Here is a 14,284-nt window from a genome sequence, read left to right as displayed (position 1 = left end):
GTTTTCTATTAGATGTTTTCCATTAATTTACGCTTCACTTAATGCCTCAGCCTGCAAGCACAATAAAATCTTTCAGTATAGTATCTATTAGCTGCAATCATGAAAATAAAATCCAGTGGCATAAATGTGCTGTCTCATGGGCCCATTGCCACCTGGGAAGGTGAAGTTCTAGCAGAGAATCCACTAAGATGCGGACGAAGACCCAGACCCTCCAGGAGCTGGGGTTGCCTCCAGCCATGACGCTATGATAAGCACATTCTTTCGTTTAGTCCAGGTAAGAGTAGCTCATGAAGTATTGCAAATAACATTTCTTAAAACTCACTGTCTTGATATTATGATTCATCAGATGCTTTCAAGAACTTAACACCAAGAAAAACATGGATCTGGAATAATACTGTTTAATCTTATATGCATATGAAAACGGTATAATCAATGTATTTTTCTTCTTGCTTGGTTAACAGGAAGTTCAGAACCAGATGTAAATCTTAAACTCATTCATTCATTCATTCATTCATGTATTTAATAAACACAGATGGAGCCCCTATTACATGTCAGCCACCATGCAAAGTGCTGGTGATTCTGAGCTCAGGGACACAGAGTCAGCTTTCCAAAAAGCCCTGGGCAGACTATGAATTTACAAGTGGCCATTACTTTGACTGAGATACATAGGGTACCCTGAGCACTCAGAAGAGTATCTCACCCAGCCTGGGCAGGGGGAGGGGAGGAAAGTGGTGGGCGATGGCAGGGAGAATCAAGGATTCCCCTAAAAATAATACAGAGTATAACAAAAACATGTGTACACTCTAACAGCTGATAGCTCAAGTGATGTTTCTTTTCAGCCAGACTAAGCTTTGAACAAAGGAAATTCATCTTAAAATGCTATTGGAAGTTTGAAAATGCAGTTGAAGTACCAACACTGCCTTTATAATTATTCAAAGTGTGTATACATTTTGGGGGGACACAGGGTGATAACTCAATTTTCTCTCCTTTTCAGGTTTAACTGATTTGAAACACTGAGATTTGAACCAAAAAAAATTTATCCACTAGACTTTTTTATGGAGACCCATAAAAGATAAAGTTTACAGTATAAAACTTGCAATAGTTGATGAATTGAAGGCACACAAATACCAAACCAAGTGATTCTTGATGTTTGTGATTCCATTGCTCTGTGTTATCAGCAGTGCCTGGACCAGAACAGTCATCAGTTTGAAAACAGGCATTGAAAAAAAAAATTCATTTTGTAGATTCTTTTTAAATTTTGAAAATGAACTGTATGTTAGTAAACACTGACTTTGTAATCATTCAAAGTGTGTCTAAATTTTTGGCGGGGACACCCTATATATCAGTTGTGGTTTTTGGTAAATTATCTCTCATTTGATTTCTGATGTTTCTGGTTCTTTCTGTAAAATAATTTCAAACTTTCTTAGAAGTAGCTGGGGAAAATACATATTTATTTATTCATGCATATGCATATTTAAACATACACACAAAACTTCCTAAACAATATCCTTTTAACCTAAAGGAATCCTCAAATTTTATAAAATACAGTTTACAATGGGGTATTACAAGGGACCCTATGAAATCAGACATAACTAGAAGTAATCTGCTTTGAAGAGTTGATCCTTGCCATGAATATTTTCCAGGATTCCAAAATAACTTTGGTTTTAAAATATTAAGGCATCCTTTTATTAAGTTAGCACAGTCTTAACCTTGTCTGCTTCACTCCTGCTTATTCCAGCATGCCAAACCCAAAGACCTTGACCCAGAGCTCTGGACTGGTAGACAGTGACTGACAACACAGATTAACGACATAATTTCTTGATGGATCTTGGCTTACTTCCAGATTTGGCTAATTCAAAGCCAGTGCATTCCTCTGCCTCCTCCTATACCTACATTTCCCTCCACCACATCATATACTGTGAGAGAATGGGGTTGCTGGCAACATTTCAAGTTATATCATTGATTTGAATCTATCCCCAAGCAAACCGGCTTTTATTTCAGAAGAACACTCTAGCGATCTGAATTGCAGGGGCAGTAAAACAATTCTACATTTATGTAGCATTCCCATCCCCTAAGGAATAGTGTTATATGCCTACAAATACTTTAGGAGCAAGAATGAGTTTGGTGGGTTAGAGTCTTTTCTGCGGCTTTCGGAAAAAAATCAGAATTCCCTGCAGTAGAAATATGATGAACTTGATGCTTAATAACAACAACAACTGCTATAATAAAGGACATTGTATGCATAATTCTCATTTAATAGTAACTACTTCAAAACCCCTATGGTAAAAACAATCATATTCAGCTTATAAATCAGAATCAGCAAACGTGTGCCTTTCAGGGAAGAATGCAGGGAGGAGTGGACTCCATCCTCAACGGTACCTCTGCCGAGATCTTTCTCCAGCTGACATCCACATGGCCTCCTCCTCCCTGCCCTTTCTTCAGCTCTCAACTCCTGTCAGAAAGGCCTTTCCTCATGACACTTCTCTAAAATAGGCCCCCAGCTTTCCTTAGCCCCCTCTTTTGTTTGCTTGCTTTTCTTTGGTTCTTTCATAATTTTGTTCTTTGGTCCTTCCTTCTTTCCCTCCCTCTTCCTTCCTTCCTTCCTTCCTTCCTTCCTTCCTTCCTTCCTTCCTTCCTTCCTTCGTTTCTTATCACTACAGAAACATATTTGTTCATTTGTTTTCCTTCTTCCTTCAATATAATTAATATATGCCCTAGAGATCAGGGGCTGTGCTTTGCTCATTACTGTATTTCCAACATCTGCACCAAATAGGCATTTAATAAATATTTGCTGGATTAATGTGTGTGTTTTTCTATTTTACTCTTTTAGCTCACTCACATTCCATCCGTGCATCCCTACCCAAAAAAAGTCGAAGTTGATTGGAGCAAATGCCCCCAGTTCTGTTCATCGTGCAGCGATACATCTAGAACTACACCACAGGGCCCAACAACGGAATGCATTCTGACTCAGGGGCTCTGACATTCTTGGGACCTGCCTACTCTGCATGGTTCCCCAAAATGTTCCCTGATCAAGCAGAATATCTGGTTACACCCTTGAAATAAAACAGATTTACACTGGCTCTACTGACTGACTTTCCAGCAGCTAAAGTTAAGAGTGGGGGGTAGGAGGGAGGTATTCAGGCCAGTGACCACCAATACTGCACACTCATGAGCCTCATTAACTTGACCATGCTGCCCCAGGTCACCCAGGCTACTTTGCACTTCAGAATCTGCAGCCAAAACCATTAACCTTCCTCAATATGAGTCTGGAAGACCCTTTAAGTCTTAAGTTTAGCTAAAGAGGAAACAATCCAGGTAGGCGAAGACATGAGAGGCCATGAGTCACTTAAATCACAGGAGATCTAGAACCCAGTAAAACAAGAACCATAAAATACAACTAAAGAAGCAACAATGTGTCTGCTTCATCACTGCTCTTGGTTCTGTCATTACAAGGGAACATACTCTAGAAAAATACTTTAAGAATGGGCAAATTAAATAAAAGCATCAGGCCACAGAAGCTAAGGGACTTTGAGCGAACCTTAATTCCAAGTCTCAGAATTCTGTCTTGACATTTGCAACCAAAGTGTTCTACGAAACTGCCTGCCAAGGAGCAAAGAAGCAGAGCCTAGCAAGTCTTTCAACAAGCTGCTGAGAGCTGAAGGCTGATTGAATGGGGCAGGACCCAGGGCAGTTAACAAACTGGACTACTGTACATCTGTAAGATGGAAATAAGGTGTCCTCGTCATTATCAGTTACTCTCCTCACTAAATAGCTCTAAAAGAGCCTTTCTCCTTGTTGTGTAGCTGCCAATGAGTTCATGTCTATCTGCAGGGCAGGGCGGGATAGGGGGGGGGGGCGGGGGAATGAGGCTGCCAGAATGTGGGGCTTTGCCCCGTACCTACGGGAGCTGCCACAGATGAAGAAATTTGAGCTACACCTGACCCCTCCTCTGGAGAAAAAAATAAATCCTTGGAATCATGTTCTATTGGTTATTAACCTATATGCCTTTTCTAAGGTCCTTTCCTCTTGCCCAGTGGAAATCAAATCATGATACATGGAAGATGGACCCATTTCCACAGCAGCCTTTTGAGTGTGATTCTGTAGCAGGCAGCCTGCGCTCCATCTAGAATGCTTCTATTTGCTGCACACAGAAGTCTGGCTCAGCCTCGGAAAAGATGAGTTTTCAAGACTGCAGAAAGATGAACTCCATTCTAGGCATGCCTCTTCTTTTGGTGTAATGAGTCAAACCCTTGTCTGCCCTGTTTTATTTTATTCTATGCAACATAGCTCTTGACTTGCCTTTGATTCCAATTCTAGAAAAGGCAACATTAATGTATGGGAAGGACCCACGATGCCCAGCTTTGATCAGCCACTAACTGTATAGCGTTGGGCACATCACTTCCCCTCACTTGGTCTTGGTTTCCCCATCAATAAAGCTCTAAGATGAGACTAAAACGAAATATGTCTACTCTTAGAGTCTCTGGTTCTGTGGATTTTTCTGAGATGTATCTCTCTTTGAAAGAAGTATTTTTACCATCAGTTCTTTCTGACCTATCACTCTGTTTTTAGCTCTTATTTGTCCTCTTATTTATCCCTACAGACTTTGCTGGTCAGGTGCCTTTGCCCTCTGCTGGAGAATTTTCTGTGAGCCTCTTCAAATCCCATAGGAGACTGACCTCAGCTTCAGGGTTGCCCAGAGCCCTGACAACTCTCCCATCCATTCACCATCCGATGGGGAGGAGAGAAGTGGCCGACTGGCCACCCAGGCCCACACACATCCTTTCTAACTCTTGGCTTCTACACTCTCATGCAGGAGGCTTGTGGCCCTGAAGTGAGTGGCCTATATCACCTTCCCAACATGCTTCTCTCTTCTTTCCCTTTCCTTTAACTTCTTATACTTTCTCACTCTTTTTATTTTCTCTCCTTTCTCATCTCTTCTCAGCTGGTCCAGTCAGCACACTAAGGGAGTTATTTAGACCCTCCAGTAACCCACAGGAAAATAAAACCGAATAAGAAACTGCTGCTTATCTGCAGTGAACAGAACAGAAGATTAGGATGGAGAGCTAAGTGAAGCGCACTCCTGCTGACAGCGTTAAGAAAGCTGCAACGTAAAACCACGTGAGCTGAAATGAATGCACAATCGCAAATGAAGATCAATAGCTATCTTATTCTCGAAACATTCTAAGATACAGTTTTGTGTCCAAAGGTCTTTCATAAGACGTCAACATGATTAGGGGAGGATCCAGAAGCCACAGGATTTAACCAATGTGCGAACAGCATAATCCCCGAGATTAATGAAACTCCAGATCACAACCGTTGAATACATTTTTGCTAAGCATGAGTAGCTCGTGCGGTGAGGATTTGTAGTTCAATAAAAATATCTTCTCTCCATCCACTTGTGAACATAATACACTCAACATCCATGCGATTAACAGAAGCAGCCTCGTCCAGGAGTGCTGCCAACAGCAGGCAGAGGGGCGGCATATCTAAACACATGAGCATGGAAGGTATCATTACGACTGATGCTGTAGACATTTGGGATAAAAGGCTTTTACAGTAAGTCGGAGGTTTTAGGCAGGGGACAAGTCTTAAAGAGGTCCTTAGGCACAACAGCCTTTCCCAGGCACAAACCAGGTACATCAGGGAAGACGCAGACTTCAGACGGTGTCCTCCTGTCCCCAGCTAGAAAGATCTGGTGGGATGTAGGTGGAGCAGATACAGACTTTCAGAAGCAGCAGGAATAGTGTCACCGCTCCCCTCCCCAGCCACGGGGAATCACTAATCCGGCCTGGCTGCAATTCAGTGGGACGAGGCCTACCTTCCTTTTTCAGAAGCAAAACCCCCTTTTTTTTTTTTTTAAACAAGCACCATGAACTTTCCCTCCAGGTGTAAAACAGAATTTTCCAGGTCCCTAAGATGGATGGCTACCTTTTGTCCCTCCTGGATTAATCACTCCATGGATGTGTGCCTAAATAAAGACTCATTATAAAGTAGCTACAGACCGCGAGCCAAACCACTCTGATGTTCAAATTAACATAGTTGACTTTCCCCCCTGCTCTTCCCCTTCGAAAGCCATTTAAAGGTTTTTTTCTTTTCCCCTAGAACAATATGAATGCAATACATCTGGAAATTTGCCATTCTCACCTCAGCACATGTTTGTTTTTTTTATTGATTTTAGAGAGGGGGGGTGAGAAATATCCATGTGAGAGAGAACCATAGATTGGCTGCCTCCTGTATGCACCCTGACCGGGGATCGAACCTACAACCTGGGTATGTGCCCTGACCAGCAATCGAATCCGTGACCGGGTTGATGCCCAACCAACTGAGCCACAGCAGCCAGAGCCTGGAAATTTGCCACTTCTGTAGCAGGGGCTGGAGAACTGATCAACAGCATGGCACAAACTATGTCTTCAGCAAGAGTTTCATGAGTGGCACAAAACTCCTGGCTCTGTGTTTAGATGAATCTAAAGCAGGGCAAGGCAAGGCTTGTCCTAAGATGTGGAGGCAGAAGAGCTGCTGTTCGGAGACCTGGCCCAGTAGGCCTCTCAAGGGCACGCAGGGAAGAGGGGGATGCCATCAGTATACTTGAACACAAGGCCAACTGCACCCAGGCTCCTGGACTAAAGGTCAGGGCCTGGGATGGAGCAGAAGCAGAAGTCTGGGGAAGTAGAAAGAAAGAAAAAGGCCACTTTTTCTCACACACACACACACACACACACACACACACACACACAGGACAGTATTAAGAAGGACTGGGACCATGGCAAGAGAAAGAGTGAGACAATGTTGTTCAGCCTTTTGTGTTGGCTGCCTGTCTATGTGCCTCTCTTCCTCCTCCCCAGATACCCTCAGCCCATCGGCAGGTCCTGCGCTCACATCCATTCAACAGTCAATATTTATAGAGCTCCTACCTTGCACCAGGCATTGAGTTAGAAATGAAGGAGGCAAAGATGAGCTCTGGTAGATCCCCTGCTTCGGTGATACAAAGCCCCATCAAGAAATTTCAAGTCCAGCCGAAACCAGTTTGGCTCAGTGGATAGAGCATTGGCCTTCGGATTCAAGGGTCCTGGGTTCGATTCTGGGCAAGGGCATGTGCCTTGGTTGCGGGCACATCCCCAGTGGGAGGTGTGCAGGAGGCAGCTGATCGATGTTTCTCTCTCATCGATGTTTCTAACTCTCTATCCCTCTCTCTTCCTCTCTGTAAAAAATCAATAAAAATATATAAAATAAAAAAAATAAATTTCCAGTCCACCATGAACCATGTCTATTTCATTATGAGCACCAGCAGCTATGGGTGCTGCCCCCCATGACAGGAAAAGCCTTGTGATTCTAAAAAGTACTTAACACTCCCCACCTCTTAAAAAGGTATATACCAACACGCATAAACTGGAGCTGCATTGCCTTGAATGAAAGACTATCTCCAGTTAAAAAAACAGGAGGAGGACATCCATGAAGCTTATTAATAATCTATACCTCTGTCTGAAGGAGTTAATTATATCCTTCTCAAAGAGAAGGTTTTCACATCATTTGCAGACCAGGGCCCTAAAAGTAGGAAATATATGCAGAGGGCAGCCAGGCCTAGCACTTGTCCACGTTTCTTCAAGCCCCACTTCCAAGAAACATCCTGCATGATATATTTTGTATATTCTCAAGCTTGGAAAATCATTCATGCTCTAAGCAATCTCACATGCTATGACTCTTAGATTTTTTTTTTCTTCTCTTATTAGTATCTTAGAGATGGCTTTTTCAGGACCCTTTTGACTCTTGCCTTGCATGTCCCCATCAGATAACCAGTACTGGTCCTTCTTGTGTTTGAAGGATATCTCCTATATGCTGAGTATTAGGAAGCATTCAATGGACCCCAAAATCCCATATACCCTTTGCTATTCACCCACTCAGCATTACATTTCACCCAATCAGGAATTATTCATCATTTTTCATCAGAAAAGAGTTGAGATTCCCCAGGTGAGTTCTCCCTTTCTCTCATTTGTGAGGTTTAAGGCAGGTGGCCTACCTCATTTTCATCAGACTGTCTACTGGTGTGCAATCAAGGGGATGGGAACAGTAGGCAAGATTTAAAATAGAGAGGTCTCTCAAAAGAACATAAAAGGCAAGGCGATGTGTTCTTCATGAACATATCCATAAGCATCTGGGCCGTGAACAGATACATAACCATCTACAATACATCCTGTTTCCATTTTCTTGATACAAATGGCTCTGTAATTGCCTAAGAAGTTCTGGCTTGTTTTGAAAGGTTATTTTTGAAAAGAGAAAATTTAGGAAATGTTTCACATGCAAAGACCCTCTTGCCACTATTCATCGGGAGCTCTGAGAACCTTACACATTGCTTTCAACAGTCTCCATCCAGATGAGGCAGCAACACTGAAGACAGCCTTGATAAACACCAAATAAAACCCAGCTCTGTCTTCGCTTTCTGTCCTTGTGAGTCTCTCCTGTAATTGCAGCAGCTGCTCATCGGTTATGGGAAAGGTGTGGTACCAACGACCAGAACTAGGACAAGGGATCCGTTTTCAGAAAACATCCCTGAAGTCCATGGTTTGGATCTATAACTTGAACCAAATGACCTGCTCTACTAATTAAGACTGGCCTATCAGGAGATTTCAAATGCTATCTGAGGGCACATCCCTAAATGCCATACGCAGATCCCTGTCAAACCATCTGGAAACACGTAATTCAGTTCCAGAGAAGTGTATCACATGGTAGGTGTATCTAGTTAAAAAAGGAAAATAAGACACAAACCTGACTTTCTAGGAGCAAAGAATGGCAATATCATATCCAAGTATAAAAAGTCATTTGAATAATAGGTTATGTGTTTTTTTTCTTTTAAGTTAAGAAATCAGTTAAATGACATATGTTAGTTGAAAATGTATGTTTTAAAAAAATTAAATACCCAAATGTGGGGTCAAGTTTTTTTTTTCTTTGAAAAGAGCCATTAGCCTATGCTGTACTGTATTTTGAAGACACACCTCTGACCAGGGTAATCAGTAAAAAGACCATAAGGAAATATGTGAAATGATGGGTGATTAGGGCACCATTCTACCCATAAGCCAAAAATAGTTCCAAGCTCAGCCTACACACAGGCCCAAATTAGGTGTACCGAACTTGTGCCTGAGGGGGGACAAGGAACTGGGGCATCCTCTAAAGGTGTCAGTCAAATTTGCTGCTTCCAGCCCACATTCTGAGAGGCCTTCTTGCTACACTATAACAGCATCCTAGATAAATAGAACAAACAAACTCTATAATGCATTTTGAACCAAAAGTATTTCAAAGGAGTATATAAACAGAGAGGGAGAGAAAGAAGGAAGAGGGGAAGAAGAGGAGAAGAGAGAGGGAGAAATGGAGGAAAGGGAGGGGAAGGGAAGAAATGTAAGATGAAATGAAAAGTGTAAGTGGCTAGAATATACACAAGTCAGGTTGCCTTGGAAGCAGATGCTGCTCTGACCGGCATCAGATCCCTTACCTGGTGCGGGAGGTGAACCTGAGGCTGGTGCGATAAGCTGAGAACCCTGAAAGTTGCTAATGTAGTCCTAGGTCAGGTTGCTAATGTAGCTCCAAGCTCCAGGACACAGCTATTAATGAAAGCCCTTAATACTGCTTTAAATTAAATTTAATCAAGTATAAGCTAAAAAAAAATCCTTAAAACACAAGGAAACAAAAGCAGCATAAATGAGAGTTGCCAGAAACAATAAACAATAGAATTACACCCTCAACTATCAAATATTTAACATTCTCAAATATAGAATACTATATATGAAATATTTCATGTAATAAACTATAAAGAAAATGGAGACTTTTAAAATAACTGAAAAGATTTACAAATTAGTCTAAGAGGTTTTTTAGAAAAAAAACATAAAATTATTGAGATTAAGAACTCAATGGTTAGGTTAGGTCAGATTTACACAGTGGAAGATAGAATCATTCACCTGATAAGAAGTCTGAAAAAAAGTTGATTAGAATGCAGCAGAGATAAAGTCAAAAACATTAACGTATATTAAGAAGCACAAAGCAGAGAATAAGAAGGTTGAACACAAGTCCAATGTAAGTCATAGAGATATTGAGACTAGAGGAGAAACAGTATCAAGACACAGTGGCCCAAGTTTTTCTCGAGCTAATGAATAACACCAATCCAAAGATGCAAAAAACACATTATACAGTGAGCAGAACAAATAAAAAGTATTCCACATCTAGATACACTGACATGATACTATGACAATATTATAAGAGCAGCCACAAAAGAGATCAACAGTTAGACTGACAACAGTGACAAGTGAAGTAATCTATTCGAGGAAGACAGAAATTATCTAATGCTAGGAGAAACTATTAACTAGAACACTCAATGAAGCTATTTTTAAAGAATGAGTATTAAATAAATACATATTCTTATAAATAAAAATGGATAGAGTTTACTATCAACAGAACTTTACTAAAGAAATGTCTAAAGGATGTAATTTAGAAAAAAAAGAAAATAAACCCAAAGGAACATCTGGCATGCAAGAAGTAGTGAGCAAAAATGTTGGTAAATATGTAGGTAACTGCATATAGATATTTTAAACTATTTCTGTAAAATAATAATAAAATTAATAAATACTAAAACTTGTGGTGGCAGAAGGTCAGAACTAAATATTAGACAACAGTAGCATGTAATTGAAGAGAGGGTAAAAATAGAATTATGATAGGATCCAGCAATTCTTCTGGATATTTATCCAAAGGAAACAAAACCACTAACTCAAAAAGGTAGTTTCTTTCCCATGTTATTGCAGCATTATTACAATAGCCAAAAAACAAAAGCAACCTAAGTGTCCATCGATGGACAAATGGATAAAGGAAATGTGTGTATGTGTGCATATGTATGTATATACACATACATATACACACAATGGAACATTATTCAGCCATAAAAAGAATAAAATCTTGTCATGGATGGACTCTGTGGGCATTATTCTAAGTGAAATAAGTCAGACAGAGAAAGACAAATACCCTACGATCTCACTAATAGGTGGTATCTAAAAAACCAAGCAAACAAAAAACCAAACTCGTAGATACAGAGAACAGATGGGTGGTTGCCAGAGGTGGGGGAGGATGCTGGGCAAAAAAGAGGTGGGAGAATCAAAAGGTACAAACTTCCAGTTATAAAACAAGTAAGTCATGGAAATGTAAGGTACAGCCTTATGACTAGCATCAATACTGCATTATATATTTAAAAGTTGCTAAGAGGTTAAATCTTAAAAGTCTTCATCACAAGGAAAAATCTTGTGTGGTGATGGATGGTAACAAGACTTTACTATGGTGATCATTTCGCAATTTAGACAAATATTAAATCATTATGTGGTATACCTGAAACAAATATAGTGTTACACATCTCAATAAGAAAAAAGAGAGAGAGGATGATTAGAGTTAAAGTACTGGTGCTGTGTGCTTTAGAGAAGGGTTATGATACTGATTGACTTCACCCTCAGTGGGAGAAAACGTCACCCTGGCCCTAATCCGCCTGGACTATACCACACCTCACCATTTTCCCTCCCACCCTAGACCTGCCCCTCCCCAGCTGTAATCCAGACAAGAAGCAGGGCTTGGGAGAGAGATTAGCAAATTTGATGTTTCCTGACAGAATGAGATTCCTACCTGGGCTCCCCGAGGCAGAGTGGCTCTGGGAAAGAGGAGGAGCTCTGAGCAAATCCAAGGCCTGGAGGAAGAGGAAACAGCAGCCAAACTTTCAGTTGTGTCTAGAAAGTAATCTACTTCTCCTAGCTCGCAGGCCAGGCAAGGCTTGGTTTGCAGAGGGCTTTGTTGGGGCTGGGCCTTGTTTGACTTTAGCAAACAGGCTTAGAGCGCGGTGACTGGTGAAGCCACTGCATGGACTGGCAGGTGAGGGTGTGTTGAGTTCCTGGGCTTTGCCAATAGAGAGGTCTGGGGTGGAGGAGAAGTGATGTGAAAGGTTTATGTTTGATTGAGGAAGTCCAATTTCCTCCTGGAATTTTTCTGTTAGAGGCAGTCTGACCTCATCAACCCACATCAACTTTCTTCTTAGGAAAACAAAAGTCACGGCCAAGCCCTTCCTTCTTCAAAGGCTTCCTTTCAACCTCGTTACTGAGCCTAGGTCTTCTTGATTGTTGGGGTTGGCCACCTAGAAAATTACCCCAAGAAGCTTCCAGTGAACTTTTCTTCATCACCTTTCATAACAATGGGGTTGGTATGGGGAGAAGGAGGTGGGAAGGGAGCTGGGGAGGGGCAGGACTGCAAATGGAATCCTAAAGTATGGAACGCAGGCTCCTTCAAACATAATCCGAAAGCAAACACTAGAAAGGTCTATTGGCAAAGGAGAAACTGCAGGACACATTTCAGCACCAGTGACAAATTATTTACAATCTATTATTTGGATAAAAGCCCCCTCTGATGAACTCCATTAGAAGAATTAGTCAGCGGTGGCAATAGTTGATAATGGCCCTGTTCTCACCATTTTAGAAGCAATTAGAAATGGTTCTACTCTCAAGAGTTGCTAAGGACAAAAGGTGTTGCCTAGTTGAGAATAACGGACCACTCCAACATGCACACCTGTTCACAATATCATATGATCCCTCAGTTATATAATGTGTTTTATAACTGCCGGAAACCAATCAGTTTCACTAAAAGAGAGATGTTGACAGGAAGCCAGGAAGGCTGGTCAACTTTAATTGCTCTAACCACTCACCCTTTAGTTGAGACATTGTTAGCTGAAGCAGCCTCCACCTTTGTTTGTCCCATGTAAGTTTCTGTTATTTCCTGCCTAAGGGCTACATGTAAGTCTCTGTTATTTCCTGCCTAAGGGCTACATGTATGTTTCTGTTTATCTTGCCTAAGATGTTTTCCCCAAAGCCTCAATAAAAGGGATGGCAGGGCCAGAGCAGTCAGTAGTTCTCCCACTAGAGTTGGACTACCGCCTGGCCTCCCATATCGCCAAATTACATTTCTTCAAGTCTCTCTTCATTTGTGTGCGACCCTTCTCCAGAACTCGAACCCTGAACCAGAACCCTGGACCACACGGTACGTGGAAAAAGGATTATTACATATAACCTCTGCCTAAAGAACAGACCCATGCATGTAATATCAAGCATACCATAGTTTTCCCAGGGGCATGTAATTACCTTGAGTGTTGACATGAATTACCTGCTATATGCACAGAAAAGACAATATACAATGGGAAAATTGTCATTGATCATTACAAGGAAGTTTTCCCCAGCCCCAAGAGAAATACTAGTATCTATTGGTATCCCCTAAGAAGTGTTGCATTCAAAATCCACATTATTGGAGGGGTAACACAGTGAGGGATTAAAAGGAAGAAACATTAATATTTTCGACCAATGAAATTAACACTTCAGAAAATCAGTGAGCAAATATTTATGAGATTTCACCATGCTACTTGGTTCTGGAAGAAAAGGTAGAACCACCCTTGAATTCCATGGGACAGAGTCCTGAAAATAATGGAACAAACAAACCAGGGGGATCCTGCCGGCTAGTACCAGGAGTATTTCCTAAATATGTGCTACTAAATCATCCAAACCTCATGAATTCTTGGGGTAAATATTCATATACTCTTTTTAGAACTAAAAGATATTTTTAAAATTCCTTCCCTTCCTCCCTCCTTCCATCTTCCCTCAATCAGTTCACAGAGGCCGAGATTGCCAGTCTGGTATTCTTTACTCCACACAGCAATTGTCCACCTTTAATTATACACATGCAGACCTTTCTTTAAGGAAAATGTTCCCTCACATCCCCCAGTGTTATCTTTATTGTTTTTAATGTTCCTTAGAAAACACCACTTCAAACCAAATACAACATCCTTAGAAGTATTGCCCTTGATCTACACAAACCAAAGCACATGTATAGATAAATGCAACCCAAACTATACATCAAATAGCATTCAAATTAATAACATTAATATAACAAGATAGATTATGTTCTGCTGAAACCACACTGTTGCCCAAATGAGGATATAGATGGTGCTGGTCACTGGGTCCTTTTAGGTCGGCATGGACTTCCATGGTCTCTGCAATGACTGGATTCCCCCACCAGTTCTCCTGCTGAAACTACTGTGACACCTGTTTTCATCAGCTTTCCCTGGAGCATTTGGTCTTTAAATATTGCTTAGGCACCAAATTGATTCTTTCCTAATTTTTCTTAAGCACCCTCTACATTTAAATTGGATTTACTTGACACTAACCTGAACACAAACCAGAATTCAGGTGCAGACATTGAAATCACGTTGAAGTGCTCAGTTACAAGACAG

General features: G+C 41.2%; 1 protein-coding gene across 5 annotated transcripts in view; it reads right to left on the bottom strand.

Moving 5' to 3' along the window:
- EPC2 (enhancer of polycomb homolog 2) overlaps nt 1-14,284 on the bottom strand; it is a 526,369-nt gene that overhangs the window by 83,317 nt on the left and 428,768 nt on the right. The gene's annotated exons all lie outside the window — the stretch shown is intronic.

The sequence above is a fragment of the Eptesicus fuscus genome, chromosome 11 (assembly GCF_027574615.1).
Source record: "Eptesicus fuscus isolate TK198812 chromosome 11, DD_ASM_mEF_20220401, whole genome shotgun sequence".
Classification (NCBI taxonomy): Eukaryota; Metazoa; Chordata; class Mammalia; order Chiroptera; family Vespertilionidae; genus Eptesicus; species Eptesicus fuscus.
The sequence above is the reverse complement of the archived record's forward strand: the minus strand, read 5'-3'. Positions and strand labels throughout refer to the sequence as shown.